The 13,864-nt window shown below is 40.4% G+C and overlaps 1 protein-coding gene across 5 annotated transcripts in view; it reads right to left on the reverse strand.

The window, feature by feature from the left end:
* Positions 1-13,864, reverse strand: part of SCAI (suppressor of cancer cell invasion) — a 153,658-nt gene that overhangs the window by 75,596 nt on the left and 64,198 nt on the right. The window lies entirely within an intron of this gene.

Below are 13,864 nucleotides of genomic sequence, written 5' to 3' on the forward strand. Positions count from 1 at the left end.
AGAGAGCACGGAAGTGGGGGAGAGGGGCAGAGAGAGAAAGACAGAATCTTAAGCAGGCTCCGTAATCCCACAACCCTGAGATCATGACCTGAGACAAAATCAAGAGGACGCCCAACTGACTGAGCCACCCAGGGGCCCCTAATCAGCCATTTTAAAAACAGCAAGTTGCTGGGGCACCTGGGTGGCTCAGTTGGTTAAGTATCTGACTTTGGCCCAGGTCATGATCTCCTGGTTTGTGAGCTCAAGCCCTACATCGGGCTCTCTGCTGTCAGCACAGAGCCTGCTTCAGATACTCTGTCCCTCTCTCTCTCTGCCCCTCCCCTGCACCATCTTGCTCTGTCTCAAAAGTAAATAAACATTTAAGAAAAAAAAAAAAAAAAACTCTTTCAAAAAATAAAATGTAAAAACAGCAAGCTGCTGGACAGCATGTGAAGTATGAACCTATACTAAACAAAAAAATTAATTTGTGTTTACATACAGACAGAAATCCCTGGAACAACATAGGGAAATCTGGTCCTAATGTAGGGTGAAAATGCAAGCCGAGCAGACCAGAGCCAGACACCAGAGATGAGAGTTAGGGTGTGGTGCAGTTATTTCGGTAAATATTTTTCTCTCCAACATTTTACTGAATAGGCAGTTGCAGTTACAGGGCAGAAAGATTGTCGGCAAGCCTGAAACCGTCAAGGGGCTGCAGAGTAACAAGTGGGTGCCATGGGGCCAGCTGGTGGGGATATGCACGGATGGCAGTGGGTGGTCCCTGTATGTTCATGGCTCCCTTTTCCCACCACTGCTTTCTGTACTTTGTGGGCTAGAAGTTTCTAACAGATGGAAACAGACCTTAAAAAGTGCTGAGCCTTAGAAGGGGTTTCACACTGTATAATGACGGTGGGTAAGTCCTCTCCCTGGACCCCTACCACCTTCATTCTCTAAACCCAGGAGAGGCACAAACTAGGCATCAAAGCTGACTGTAGCTTTCTTCACCACACCTCAGATACATCATGAACCAAGGTGACTAATATCCCCAGGACACAGGAGAAAAGACAGAAAATAAATGTTTAAAAATAAACAAACTGGGGCACCTGGCTAGCTCAGTCGGTAAAGCATGCGACTCTTGCTCTTGGGGTTGCAAGTTCGAGCCCCTGCTGGGTGTAGAGATTACTTAAAATCAGGGCACCCGGGTGGCTCATGTGCTTAAGCATCTGATTTCAGCTCAGGTCACAATCTCACAGTTTGTGGGATCGAACCCCGTGTCAAGCTCTGCACTGACAGTGTGGAGCCTGCTTTGGATTTTGTGTCTCCCTCTCTCCCCCCCCCCCCCCCCCCGCTCACTCACGTGTATGCCCTCTTTCTCTCAAAAATAAACATTAAAAAAAAAAACAATATATATATATATATATATATATATATATATAATCTTAAAAATAAATAAACTTTCAAACTTAATAAGGAAGGATATTAGAAGTAAAGCAGGAAGGGGGTGCCTGGGTTGCCCAGCTGATTAAGTCTCAGACTCCTGATCTCTTGGCTCAGGTCATGACCTCACAGTTCATAAGATCAAGCGCCAGCCATGTAGGGCCCTACACTGACAGTGCAGAACCTGCTTGGGATTCTCTCTGCCACTTCCTTGCCCACATACACATGTGGACGTGCTCTTTTTCTCTCTCTCAAGATAAATAAATAAACGTTAAAAAACAATAATAAAGCCGGAAGAAAATGTCATAATGAAGCAAATAAGAATACTGGGCATGAAAAATATAATCACTGAAATAAACTGAATGGATAAATGTATTAAAGAGCAGAAAGGAGAGCGTTGAACAAATTAATAAGCTAAAATATCAGGCTTTGCCTGACATCAGGAAAAGGTAAAATACATAAAAGAAAAATCAAGAGATATGGAATAGAGAAATGAAGGAAATCAACATCCACATGACAGTATATATAGAAGAGAAAAAATATGCAGAGATGATGAAAAATATTTTCAGGAAGAAACTTCCATTAAGCTTCTCAGACTCAGGGAAAGTATGAGGCCTCAAACCAAAAGGGCTCAAAAAAAAAAAAAAAAAAAAAAAAGATAAAGATAAAGATAAAGAAATAACCCCACAGCTAGAAACATTCAGGTGAAACCAGAATTCCCAGGAAGCCCTCGCCCCTTCCTGAGCAATCCAGTCTGACAGCCATTAGGTGGGGCAGAGCATAGTAGGTGTCCACGCACAGGACACAAACTGTGAAGAGACTATCCACATGCACACAAAGGGCCGGTCTGCACGGGAGGTTGAACCCTGAGTGAGGTGACCCTGAGTATTTCCACATGGAACGGTTCAGAGGCCACAAGAAGAGATTTTTCATACATGGGAGGATTCATCAAATAAGAAAATCAACTGGGGTACCTGGGTGGCTCAGTCAGTTAAGCATCTGACTTCAGCTCAGGTCATGATCTTGCGGTTTGTGGGTTCGAGCCCCGTGTCAGGCTCTGTGCTGACAGCTCAGAGCCTGGAGCCTGCTTCCAATTCTGCATCTCCCTCTCTCTCTGTCCCTCCCCTGCTCATGCTCTGTCTCTCTCTCTGTCTCTCATTAATAATAAATAAACATTAAAAAAAATTAAAAAGGGGCACCTGGATGGCTCAGTCAGTTGAGCGTCTGACTTCGGCTCAGTTCACGATCTCATGGTTCGTAGGTTCGAGCCCCGCGTCGGGCTCTGCTGACAGCTCAGGGCCTGGAGTCTGCTTCTGATTCTGTGTCTCCCTCCCCTCAGCTCCTCCCCTGCTCACACTCTGTCTCTCTCTCAAAATAAAGATTAAAAAAAAAAAAAAGGTTTTTTTTTATTTAAAAAAAAATTTTTTTTTAAATAAGAAAATCAACTAAGGACAATGGGACCCAGAATTCTCTTTATAAGAGAAGAGAGATACAAATATGAAAAGAGAAAGGTTAGAATAAACCCTGTGGAAGGTCTGGGTGAACTAATGGATATTTAGAATATAGACATAGGAGCATCTGGGTGGCTCAGTCATTTGAGAGTCCAGCTTCAGCTCAGGTCATGATCTCACAGTTCATGGGTTCAAGCTCCATGTCAGGCTCGCTGCTGTTAGCACAAAGCCAGCTTCAGATCCTCCCTCCCCTCTCTCTCCGCCCCTCCCCTGCTCACGCTCTCTCAAAAATAAATAAACATTAAAAAAAAGAATACAGACATAAATGTGTATGGGGTATGTATGTCTCTGTGTGTATACATAAGCATACACATATACATACTCCCTAGCTCTGTAAATCTATGTACTGAGAGGGCCTTGGAGCAGTGAGCACCTCCACTTGGTATGAACATACCTAGTCTCTACATCTCGGCTTGTAATACCCTTCTCCGATAAAGGGAACCAGGTATATATCTCCAAGGGAACCTATATATAACATACATATAAAACAACATGGATGGGCCTTGAGTGCATTATGGTAAGTGAGATAAGTCAGATAGAGAAAGACACATACTGTATAATCTCACTTATATGTGGAATCTAAAAAAAAAAAAAAAAAAAAAAACCAAACTCATAGAAAGAGAGAATAGATTGGTGGTTGCTGGAGGTGCAGGTAGGGTAGAGGAAATGAGTGAAGGTGGTCAAAGGGTACAAACTTTCAGTTCTGGAGATACATATACAGCATGGTGACTATAGTTAACAAGAATGAACTGTGTATCTGAAAAATGCTAAGAGTAAATCTTAAAAGTTCTTATAATAAGAAAAAAATACGTGAGGTGATGTTAACTAAACTTAACTGTGGTAATCATTTCACAATATATACATACACCTTAAACTAGTACAATGTTATATATCAATGCTCCTCAATAAAACTGGAAAAATAAATTAATAAAATAAAAAAATAAGGGGCACCTGGCTGGCTCAGTCAGTACAGAATTCTACTTTGTTTTTTTTTTTTTTTTTTTCAACGTTTATTTATTTTTGGGACAGAGAGAGACAGAGCATGAACGGGGGAGGGGCAGAGAGAGAGGGAGACACAGAATCGGAAACAGGCTCCAGGCTCTGAGCCATCAGCCCAGAGCCTGATGCGGGGCTCGAACTCCCGGACCGCGAGATCGTGACCTGGCTGAAGTCGGACGCTTAACCGACTGCGCCACCCAGGAGCCCCCAGAATTCTACTTTTGATCTTGGGGTCCTGAGTTCAAGCCCCACGGTGAGGATAGAGTTTACTTAAAAAATAAAATAAAAATAAAAATAAAAATAAATAAAATAAAGCATTTAAGAAAAGAAGGAGGAGGATCCAGCTTGAAAAACCTCCTACTGGCCAAACTGGGGATAATTTCAGCATCAAAACAAATAATGACAATAATGGATTATAACCTATTGAATAAAGTAAGAAACCATGAAGCAATGCTGATATAAATAAATGACTGAATAAATGGAAAGTGTGGGAGAGTTTCAGAGTACTTCTCCATAAAACACACATAAATTCCAAAATACAGAAGTGATACCTGACAGGCTCTACTTTGATCAAATGATCAAAGTGAATATTAATAATTGGACTAATCAAAGTCCTATACCACTTGGTAAGATACAATGAGAAGTAATGTTCCTGCCAATTCAATTAGATGCTGGATCTTGAATCTAATCATGAGGAAACAAACAAAACCAAATTGGGAGGCTTTCTACAAAATAATCTACCTGTAATCTTCAAAAATGCCAAGGTAAAATATGTCAAGAAAATGCCTTTTCCTCCAAAGAAAAGGAAGACTGAGGTGCAAAGCCTGATCCTGAACTGGATCTTTCTGCTGCAAAGGATATAATTGGGACAACTAGAAAACCCTGAATGGAATCTGAGAACTAGAAGGTAGTAATGTATCACTGTTAATAAGAAAAAATGTTAAACTTTACCAGTAATCAACAAAATATAAACCCGTAGAGCCACTCCGGAGAACAGTATGGAGGTTCCTCAGAAAGTTAAAAATAGAACTATCCTACAATCCAGCAATTGCATTATTAGATATTTACCCAAAGGATACAAAAATACAGATTCAAAGGGGTACATGCACCCCAATGTTTATAGCAACCTTATCAATAGTTAAACTATGGATAGGACCTAACTGTCCACTGACGGATGAATGGATAAAGAAGATGTGATGTGTGTGTGTGTGTGTGTGTGTGTGTGTGTACATATATAATAACGGAATATTACTCAGCCATCAAAAAGAATGAAATCTTGCCATTTGCAACAACACGGATGGAGCTAGAGTGTATTATGCTAAGCAAAATATGTCAGTCAGAGAAAGACAAATACCATGTGATTTCATTCATATGTGGAATTTAAGAAACAAAACAGATGAACATAGGGGAAGGAGGGAAAAAAAGAGGGAAAGAAACCAGAAGAGGCTCTTAATGATAGAGAACAAAATGAGGGTTGATGGAGGGAGGGAGGTGGGGGGTGGCCTAGATGGGTGATGGGCATTAAGGAGGGCACTTGTTATTATGAGCACTGGGTGTTGTACGTAAGTGATGATTCACGGAATTCTACTCCTGAAACCGATATTGCACTGTATCTTAACTAACTAGAATTTAAATAAAAACAAAACCAAAAAACCCAAAATACGAACTTAATACAACAGTTAACCCATTACAGATACAGTACACTATTGCAGTTGACTATCCACTGAAACCAGCATATTTTCTAGGGGCAGAAAAATTAGTTCAGACCCTGAGATTCACCGTATGTGCTGGGGTATATACGTATTTTATTAGGCCCAGCAATTACACTTTTGAAAATTTATCTTACTTTATCTATTTGGAACATGTGAACTACCATTACTAATAAATTACTCATAACACAGGGAACTGGGGAAGAACTGCTAGCCAGTCAGCCACCACTCTCGCAGTGTGACCTCTTCTCCACCCACAGCAAAGTATCTGCAAGGCTCTAAACGAATTCTACTCTAATATAACATCACAATTTTACATGTTATTCTCTTTGCCCATTTTGTTCACCTGGCAAATTTATATTCATAGTTCAAGACATTCAAATGACACCTTTTCAGTATAACCTTCCTTGAAAATTCAATCTCTCCTTGGCACTTATATATAATCAAGACAGTAGAAGCCCCATCAGTGACTCCATTAAAAGTTATACATAAAAAAGCTATATATATAACATTTGCTTAAAAAAAAGTTTGCCTCATTCTCTAAACCTACGCTGTAGTCATTAGCCAAACGTGGCTACTAAGTACTTGAAACATGGCTACTCTAAATTGAGATGTGTCATAAATGTAAAATACACCAAATTTAGAAGATTAAGTATGAAAAAGCATGTAAAAATCTCATTAATAATTTTTACCTTGTTACATGTTGAAATCATATTTTGGTATTTTAGTTGAATAAAATATACTATTAAAATTAATTTCACCTTTTTAATGTGGCTAGAAAATTTAAAATCACACATGACTCAATTATATTTTTATCAAATAAATATAAAGCTGTCATTATTTGTAGATGATATGAACTTTTCCGTAGAAATTTCAAAAGGACCTGCAGATAAGTTATCAGAATTAACCACTGAGTTTTAGCACAGTTGCTGGATATAAGGTGAATATAAAAAGGCCAATAGTATTTCTATATCCCAAAGAACAAATAATTATTACATGAAACTTTAAAAAGATATATCATTTATAATTGCATCAGGTAATATCAAATAACTAAGAATAAATATAATGCAGATGTGTAAGACTTCATCATAGAAAACTATAAAAATCTGACAGCTTGAGAGCTAAATTAAAGATGCGTTACAGGGGGCGACCAGGTGACTCAGTTAAGTGTCTGTCTTCTGCTCAGGTAACGATCTCACAGTACATGAGTTCAAGCCACACATCGGGCTGTCTGGTGACAGCTCAGAGTCTGGAGCCTGCTTCGTATTTTGTGTCTCCCTCTCTCTCTGCCCCTCCCCACTCACACTCTGTCTCTGTCTCTGTCTCTCTCTGTCTCTCAAAAAAAACTTAAAAAAAATTTTTTTTTTAAAAATGACTTACAGAAAATTCAGAATATGCCATCTTTTATACTAGAAGCCTCAAAAGTATAAGGACATCAGTTCTCCCTAGATTGGTCTACAGATCAGTGCAAATACCAATCAAAATATCAGTAGATTTGTTTGGACAAATGGACAAGTTGATCTTATAATCTATACAGAAATGCAAAGAGTCAAGAGCAGCTAAAATAATCTTGATGAGCTCACCAAACTCCACACCCGAAAAACAAATAACCCAGTGAAGAAATGGGCAGAAGACATGAATAGACACTTCTCTAAAGAAGACATCCGGATGGCCAACAGGCACATGAAAAGATGCTCAACGTCGCTCCTTATCAGGGAAACACAAATCAAAACCACACTCAGATATCACCTCACGCCAGTCAGAGTGGCCAAAATGAACAAATCAGGAGACTACAGATGCTGGAGAGGATGTGGGGAAATGGCAACCCTCTTGCACTGTTGGTGGGAATGCAAATTGGTGCAGCCACTCTGGAAAACAGTGTGGAGGTTCCTCAGAAAATTAAAAGTAGACCTACCCTATGACCCAGCAATAGCACTGCTAGGAATTTACCCAAGGGATACAGGAGTACTGATGCATAGGGGCACTTGTACCCCAATGTTTATAGCAGCACTCTCAACAATAGCCAAATTATGGAAAGAGCCTAAATGTCCATCAACTGATGAATGAATAAAGAAATTGTGGTTTATATACACAATGGAGTACTACGTGGCAATGAGAAAGAACGAAATATGGCCCTTTGTAGCAACGTGGATGGAACTGGAGAGTGTGATGCTAAGTGAAATAAGCCATACAGAGAAAGACAGATACCATATGGTTTCACTCTTACGTGGATCCTGAGAAACTTAACAGAAACCCATGGGGGAGGGGAAGGAAAAAAAAAAAAAAAAAAGAGGTTAGAGTGGGAGAGAGCCAAAGCATAAGAGACTCTTAAAAACTGAGAACAAACTGAGGGTTGATGGGGGGGTGGGAGGGAGGGGAGGGTGGGTGATGGGTATTGAGGAGGGCACCTTTTGGGACGAGCACTGGGTGTTGTATGGAAACCAATTTGACAATAAATTTCATATATTAAAATAAATAAATAAATAAATAAATAAATAAATAAATAAAATAAAATAAAATAATCTTGATGAAGAACAAATGGAAGGACTGATTCCACTGGACACCAAGACTTTTGAAAAGCAGGACTGAAGACTGTGGTACTGGTACCAGAAGAGCAAAACGGAGTAGAGTTGAGAGATAACACACACGCACACGGACATTTGATTTATGACAAAAGCGGCATTTTGTAAAGCAATGAGAAAAAGTAAGTTTTGTCCAAAAAATTAAGAAAAAGAGCCAGTATTGGGTCAACTAGATATCTAAAATAAAAGAAAAAACATGAATCTTGATTCACACAAAAATTCACACAATTACACGTGAAAATCAGTTCTAGGCAGACTGTGGATATAAATGTAAAAGGTAAAACTGAATAGTTAAATAATAACACGGGAGGTTATCTTCATGACAGTGAGGTTAAAAAAAAAAAGATTATTTAAATAGCTCACCAAAAAGCATTCTTCACTAAGGAAAAATTAGACCATTCTGAAAACCAAGAATTGTATTCAATAAAAGACACCATTAGAAAAATGAAAAAACAAGTTGACCCCTGTGCAGTTGAAAATCCATGTATCTGGGGCGCCTGGGTGGCGCAGTCGGTTAAGCGTCCGACTTCAGCCAGGTCACGATCTCGCGGTCCGTGAGTTCGAGCCCCGCGTCGGGCTCTGGGCTGATGGCTCAGAGCCTGGAGCCTGTTTCCGATTCTGTGTCTCCCTCTCTCTCTGACCCTCCCCCGTTCATGCTCTCTCTCTGTCCCAAAAATAAATAAACGTTGAAAAAAAAAATTTTTTTTTTTTTGAAAATCCATGTATAATTTTGACCCACTCCCCCAAACTTCACTAATAGCCTACTGTTGCCTGGAAGCCTTATAACATCAATAGTTGATTAACATACATTTTGTATATTACATGTATCATATACCATATTCTTACAATAAAGTAAGCTATAAAAAAATGTCATTAAGAAAACCATTAGGAATAGAAAATACATTTACAGTACTATACTGTACTTATTGATATTGTCAGTGTATGTGATTATTGAAAAAACCCACGTGTAAGAAGGCCAGCACAGTTCAAACCTGTGTTGTTCAAGGGTCAACTGTAGTGCGTTTGCAGATGTAATTAAGGTGTAAATTAACATGAGGTCGTACTGCAACAGGGTATTAATCCAATGCGACCGTGTCCTTGTAAGCTGAGGAGACAGGCATTCACAGTGAGCAGAATGCCATATGCAGACACAGACACAGAGGGAAGACAGCCATATGAAGAAGGAGACAGAGACTCGAATTATGCAGCTGCAAAGCCAAGGAACAGCAATGATGGCTGGCAACCACCAGAAGCCAGGGAAGAGAAATGGAACATCTCCCTCTGAACTTCTAAAAAGGACCAGTTCTGCCAACACTTTGATTTTGGACTTCTGGCCTCCTGAAGTGTGAGAGCACGAATTTCTGTTGTTTGAAACCACCCACTTAGTGGCAATTTGTTACTGAGGCCCCAGGAAACCGGTCTATATACAACAGTCCTGACAGAGATTACAAAATAGACACACAGCAGAAGAGCAGTAAGTAGGGACAACTTCAAAGACTTGCTCTGCTAAATACAGAGCATCTGGCACATTATTGGCCTGTCTTGTTGACAACTTCTTTTTATAGGAAGTCTTCTGACAAAACAAGAGAAACTGCTACTCTGGGTTGAATTCTGAATAAGTGGTTGGCAACATGAAAGCATGAAAGAAACCTGGTTAAGTGTGCATTACATCACGCGAGGGAGCACAGCGCAGGGTCCTAACAGCCGCGGAAAGTGCCCGATGTTAGGCCAGAAGCCGGAGTATTCCTGTTCCTAACACTTCCTAGTTATGTGACTGTAAACAAACAAACAAAAACTTGAGCGAACACTGTGAGTCGCAAGGTTTTAATTCACAAAAACGAGCAGTTTGCACTTGCTCTGTGTATCTCAAATAACTGTTGTGAAGATAGAACAAGGTTATTTAGGTGTGAAAGAAGTCTGAAAACAGTATATAATGTATAATACCACCATAGTTATCACTCTGCAGTTTACTGAGGTTTAAAAAAAATAGGGGCAGCTGGGTGGCTCCATCGGTTGGGCGTCCGACTTCGGCTCAGGTCATGATCTCACAGTCCGCGAGTTCGAGTCCCGCGTCGGGCTCTGTGCTGACTGCTCAGAGCCTGGAGCCTGTTTCCGATTCTGTGTCTCCCTCTCTCTCTGACCCTCCCCCGTTCATGCTCTGTCTCTCTCTGTCTCAAAAATAAATAAACGTTAAAAAAATTTTTTAAAATAAATAAATAAATAAAATTAAAAATAAATAAATAAATAAATAAATAAAATAGAGAATTACCCTGTGCTAAGACCTAAAAGGGAAGCAGGTCAAGGAAAGAATGAAAGTACATAGAAACTGAAACTAAAATATAGAAATTGATTCTGATAAAAGAGAGTATATTTATAGAAATCACATGGTAGGAAAGAGATCATCTTCTTATACACTCAGATTAAAAAAAAAAAACATATATAAAGAGATGGAATGGCTGTATAATTAAGCATTAACATAAGAGAGTATCAAAATTATGTTTTATCAGCTATAAAAATGGGATACGCCTAATGGCTACCTCACCGCAGCAACTTCTTATTCAACATGTCTCCAGAGGCAAGGGAAACAAAAGCAAAAATGAATTACTGGGACCTCATCAAGATAAAAAGCTTCTGCACAGTGAAGGAAACAATCGGCAAAACTAAAAGGCAACCTACATAATGCAAGAAGATACTTGCAAACGACATATCAGATAAAGGGTTAGTATCCAAAATCTATAAAGAACTTATCAAACTCAACATCCAAAAAACAAATAATCCAGTGAAGAAATGGACAAAAGACATGAATAGTCACTTCTCCAAAGAAGACATCCAGATGGCTAACTGACACGTGAAAAAATGCTCAACATCACTCATCATCAGGGAAACACCAATCAAAACCACAATGAGATACCACCTCAATGCCAGTCAGAATGGCTAAAATTAACTCAGGCAACGAAAGCTGTTGGCGAGGATGCGGAGAAAGAGGATCTCTTTTGCACTGCTGGTGGGAATGCAAACTGGTGCAGCCACTCTGGAAAACAGTATGGAGGTTCCTTAAAAAATTAAAAAAAGAACTAACCTATGACCCAGCAACTGTATTTATCCAAGGTATACAGCTGTGCTGTTTCGAAGGGGCACATCACCACCCCAATGTTTATAGCAGTGCTATCGACAATAGCCAAAGTATTGGAAAGAGCACAAATGTCCATCAACAGATGAATGGATAAAGAAGATATGGTATAAATATACAACGGAGACGGGAGCCTGGGTGGCTCAGTTGGTTGGGCGTCTGACTTCGGCTCAGGTCATGATCTCACAGCTCGTGGGTTTGAGCCCCCATGTTGGTCTCTGTGCTGACACCTCAGAGCCTGGAGCCTGCTTCAGATTCTGTGTCTCCCTCTCTCTCTACCCCTCCCCCCTCATGTTCTTTCTCTGTCTCAGAAATAAACATTAAAAAATTAAAAAATACACACACACACACACACACACACACACACACACACACACACAGGAGTATTATTCAGTAATCAAAAAGAATCAAATCTTGCCATCTGCAACAATGTGCATGGACCTAAAATGTATTACGCTAAGTGAAATTAGCCAGAGAAAGACAAACATCATATGACTTCACTGAGATGTGGAATTTAAGATACAAAACAGATGACATAAGGGAAGGGAAGCAAAAATAATATAAAAACAGGGAGGGGGACAAAACATAAGAGACTCTTAAATGTAGGGAACAAATTGAGGGTTGCTGGAGGGGTTGTGGGCGGGGGGAGGGGCTAAATGAGGAAGAGGCATTAAGGAAGCCACTTGTTGGGATGAGCACTGGGTGTTATATGTAGGGGATGAATCACTGGATTCTACTCCTGAAATCACTGCACTATATGCTAACGAACGTGGATGTAAATTTAAAAAATAGTAATAATAATGGCTATCCCATAAGGCCGTTGGACACTGCAATGAACTAATGGATGTAAAACTGGTCTGTAAATTATAATGTACTTTAAAACTATTTGTTGTAAAACTGTCATAAGTGTACTCGAAATAGAGCATAAATTGAATAATACCAAGTCCAAAAAAAATTTTGAACGTGTGTGTGTATGTAAGGGGTGATGGTGATGGTTTTAACATACTCATTGTGAAAGGAACGAGAAGCTACTGCTTGGTGCAGATGGTAAGAACAACGCTGGTCCTTACCAGAATGGGAAGCATCTCCAATGTATCAAAGGTGGCATAAAACTATCAAGAATTATATGCAAATTATTTTCTGAAAACAATGTTTCGGACTTATTTCCACATGCGAAGTTAAGTTACATGCTATAAGAACAACTGTAAGAGAAACGCATAGGTACCAAACTGCTCATTGCTCAATGGTGAGAGAAACTGAATGAACTGAGGACAAAGAGAGTTTAAGAAAAGGAAGCCAGGGGCGCCTGGGTGGCTCAGTCGGTTAAGCGTCCAACTTCGGCTCAGGCCATGATCTCATGGCTTGTGAGTTTGAGCCCTGCGTCGGGCTCTGTGCTGACAGTTCAGAACCTGGAGCCTGCTTTGGAGTCTGTGTCTAGCTCTCTCTCTCTGCTCCTCCCCCACTCACGCTCTGTCTCTCTCAAAAATAAATCTTTTTAAAAATTAAAAAAAAAATTGGGGCGCCTGGGTGGCTCAGTCGGTTAAGCGTCCGACTTCAGCTCAGGTCATGATCTTGCGGTCCGTGAGTTCGAGCCCCGCGCTGGGCTCTGGGCTGACAGCTCGGAGCCTGGAGCCTGTTTCAGATTCTGTGTCTCCCTCTCTCTCTGACCCTCCCCCGTTCATGCTCTGTCTCTCTCTGTCTCAAAAATAAATAAACGTTAAAATAAAAAAATTTAAAAAAAAGAAAAGAAAAAGAAAAGGAAGCCAGGGGCGCCTGAGCGACTCAGTTGGTAAAGCGTCTGACTCTTGATCTCACCTCAGGTCATGATCTTGCGGTCCATGAGTTTGAGCCCCAAACTGGGCTCCATGCTGGCAGCATGGAGCCTGCTTGGGATTTTCTCTCTCTCCCTCTCTCTTTTCCCTTCCCCTGCTTGTGCTCTCTCAAAATAAATAAATAAACTTTTCAAAAAATTTTAAAAAGAACTGTTAAGAAAAGGAAGCCAAAGGAGTTAGGGCATGGGGCAGCAGTGATGTATACACGGCCAGAATGCCATTTGTGAGGTACTGTGCATGAGACTATAAAGATATCATTTTGGGGGCGCCTGGGTGGCTTAGTCGGTTAAGAGTCAGACTTCGGCTCAGGTCATGATCTCGCAGTTTGTGGGTTTGAGCCCCGCATCGGGCTCTGTGCTGACAGCTCGGAGCCTGGAGCCTGCTTCGGATTCTATGTCTCCCCCTCTCTCTCTCTGGCCCTCCCCTGCTGGCACTGTCTCTGTCTCTCAAATAAAAAAAAAATTAAAACGTTAGAAAAAAATTTAAAAACAAAAGATGTCATTTTGCCTACCAAATGTGGGGAAAGAGAGGTGTTAATCTAACATGCACAAATATGCAAAGTCCAGTACTTTGTTGATGGAGACCTAGCCCAACAGCACTGCGCTGAAAGGAAGGGCAGGCAGGCAGGCAGGCATCTAAAAACAATGACTATCAACCAGACCCGTGCAAGGACTATTTATGAAGCTAA

This window comes from Leopardus geoffroyi, chromosome D4, assembly GCF_018350155.1.
Source record: "Leopardus geoffroyi isolate Oge1 chromosome D4, O.geoffroyi_Oge1_pat1.0, whole genome shotgun sequence".
Lineage (NCBI taxonomy): Eukaryota > Metazoa > Chordata > Mammalia > Carnivora > Felidae > Leopardus > Leopardus geoffroyi.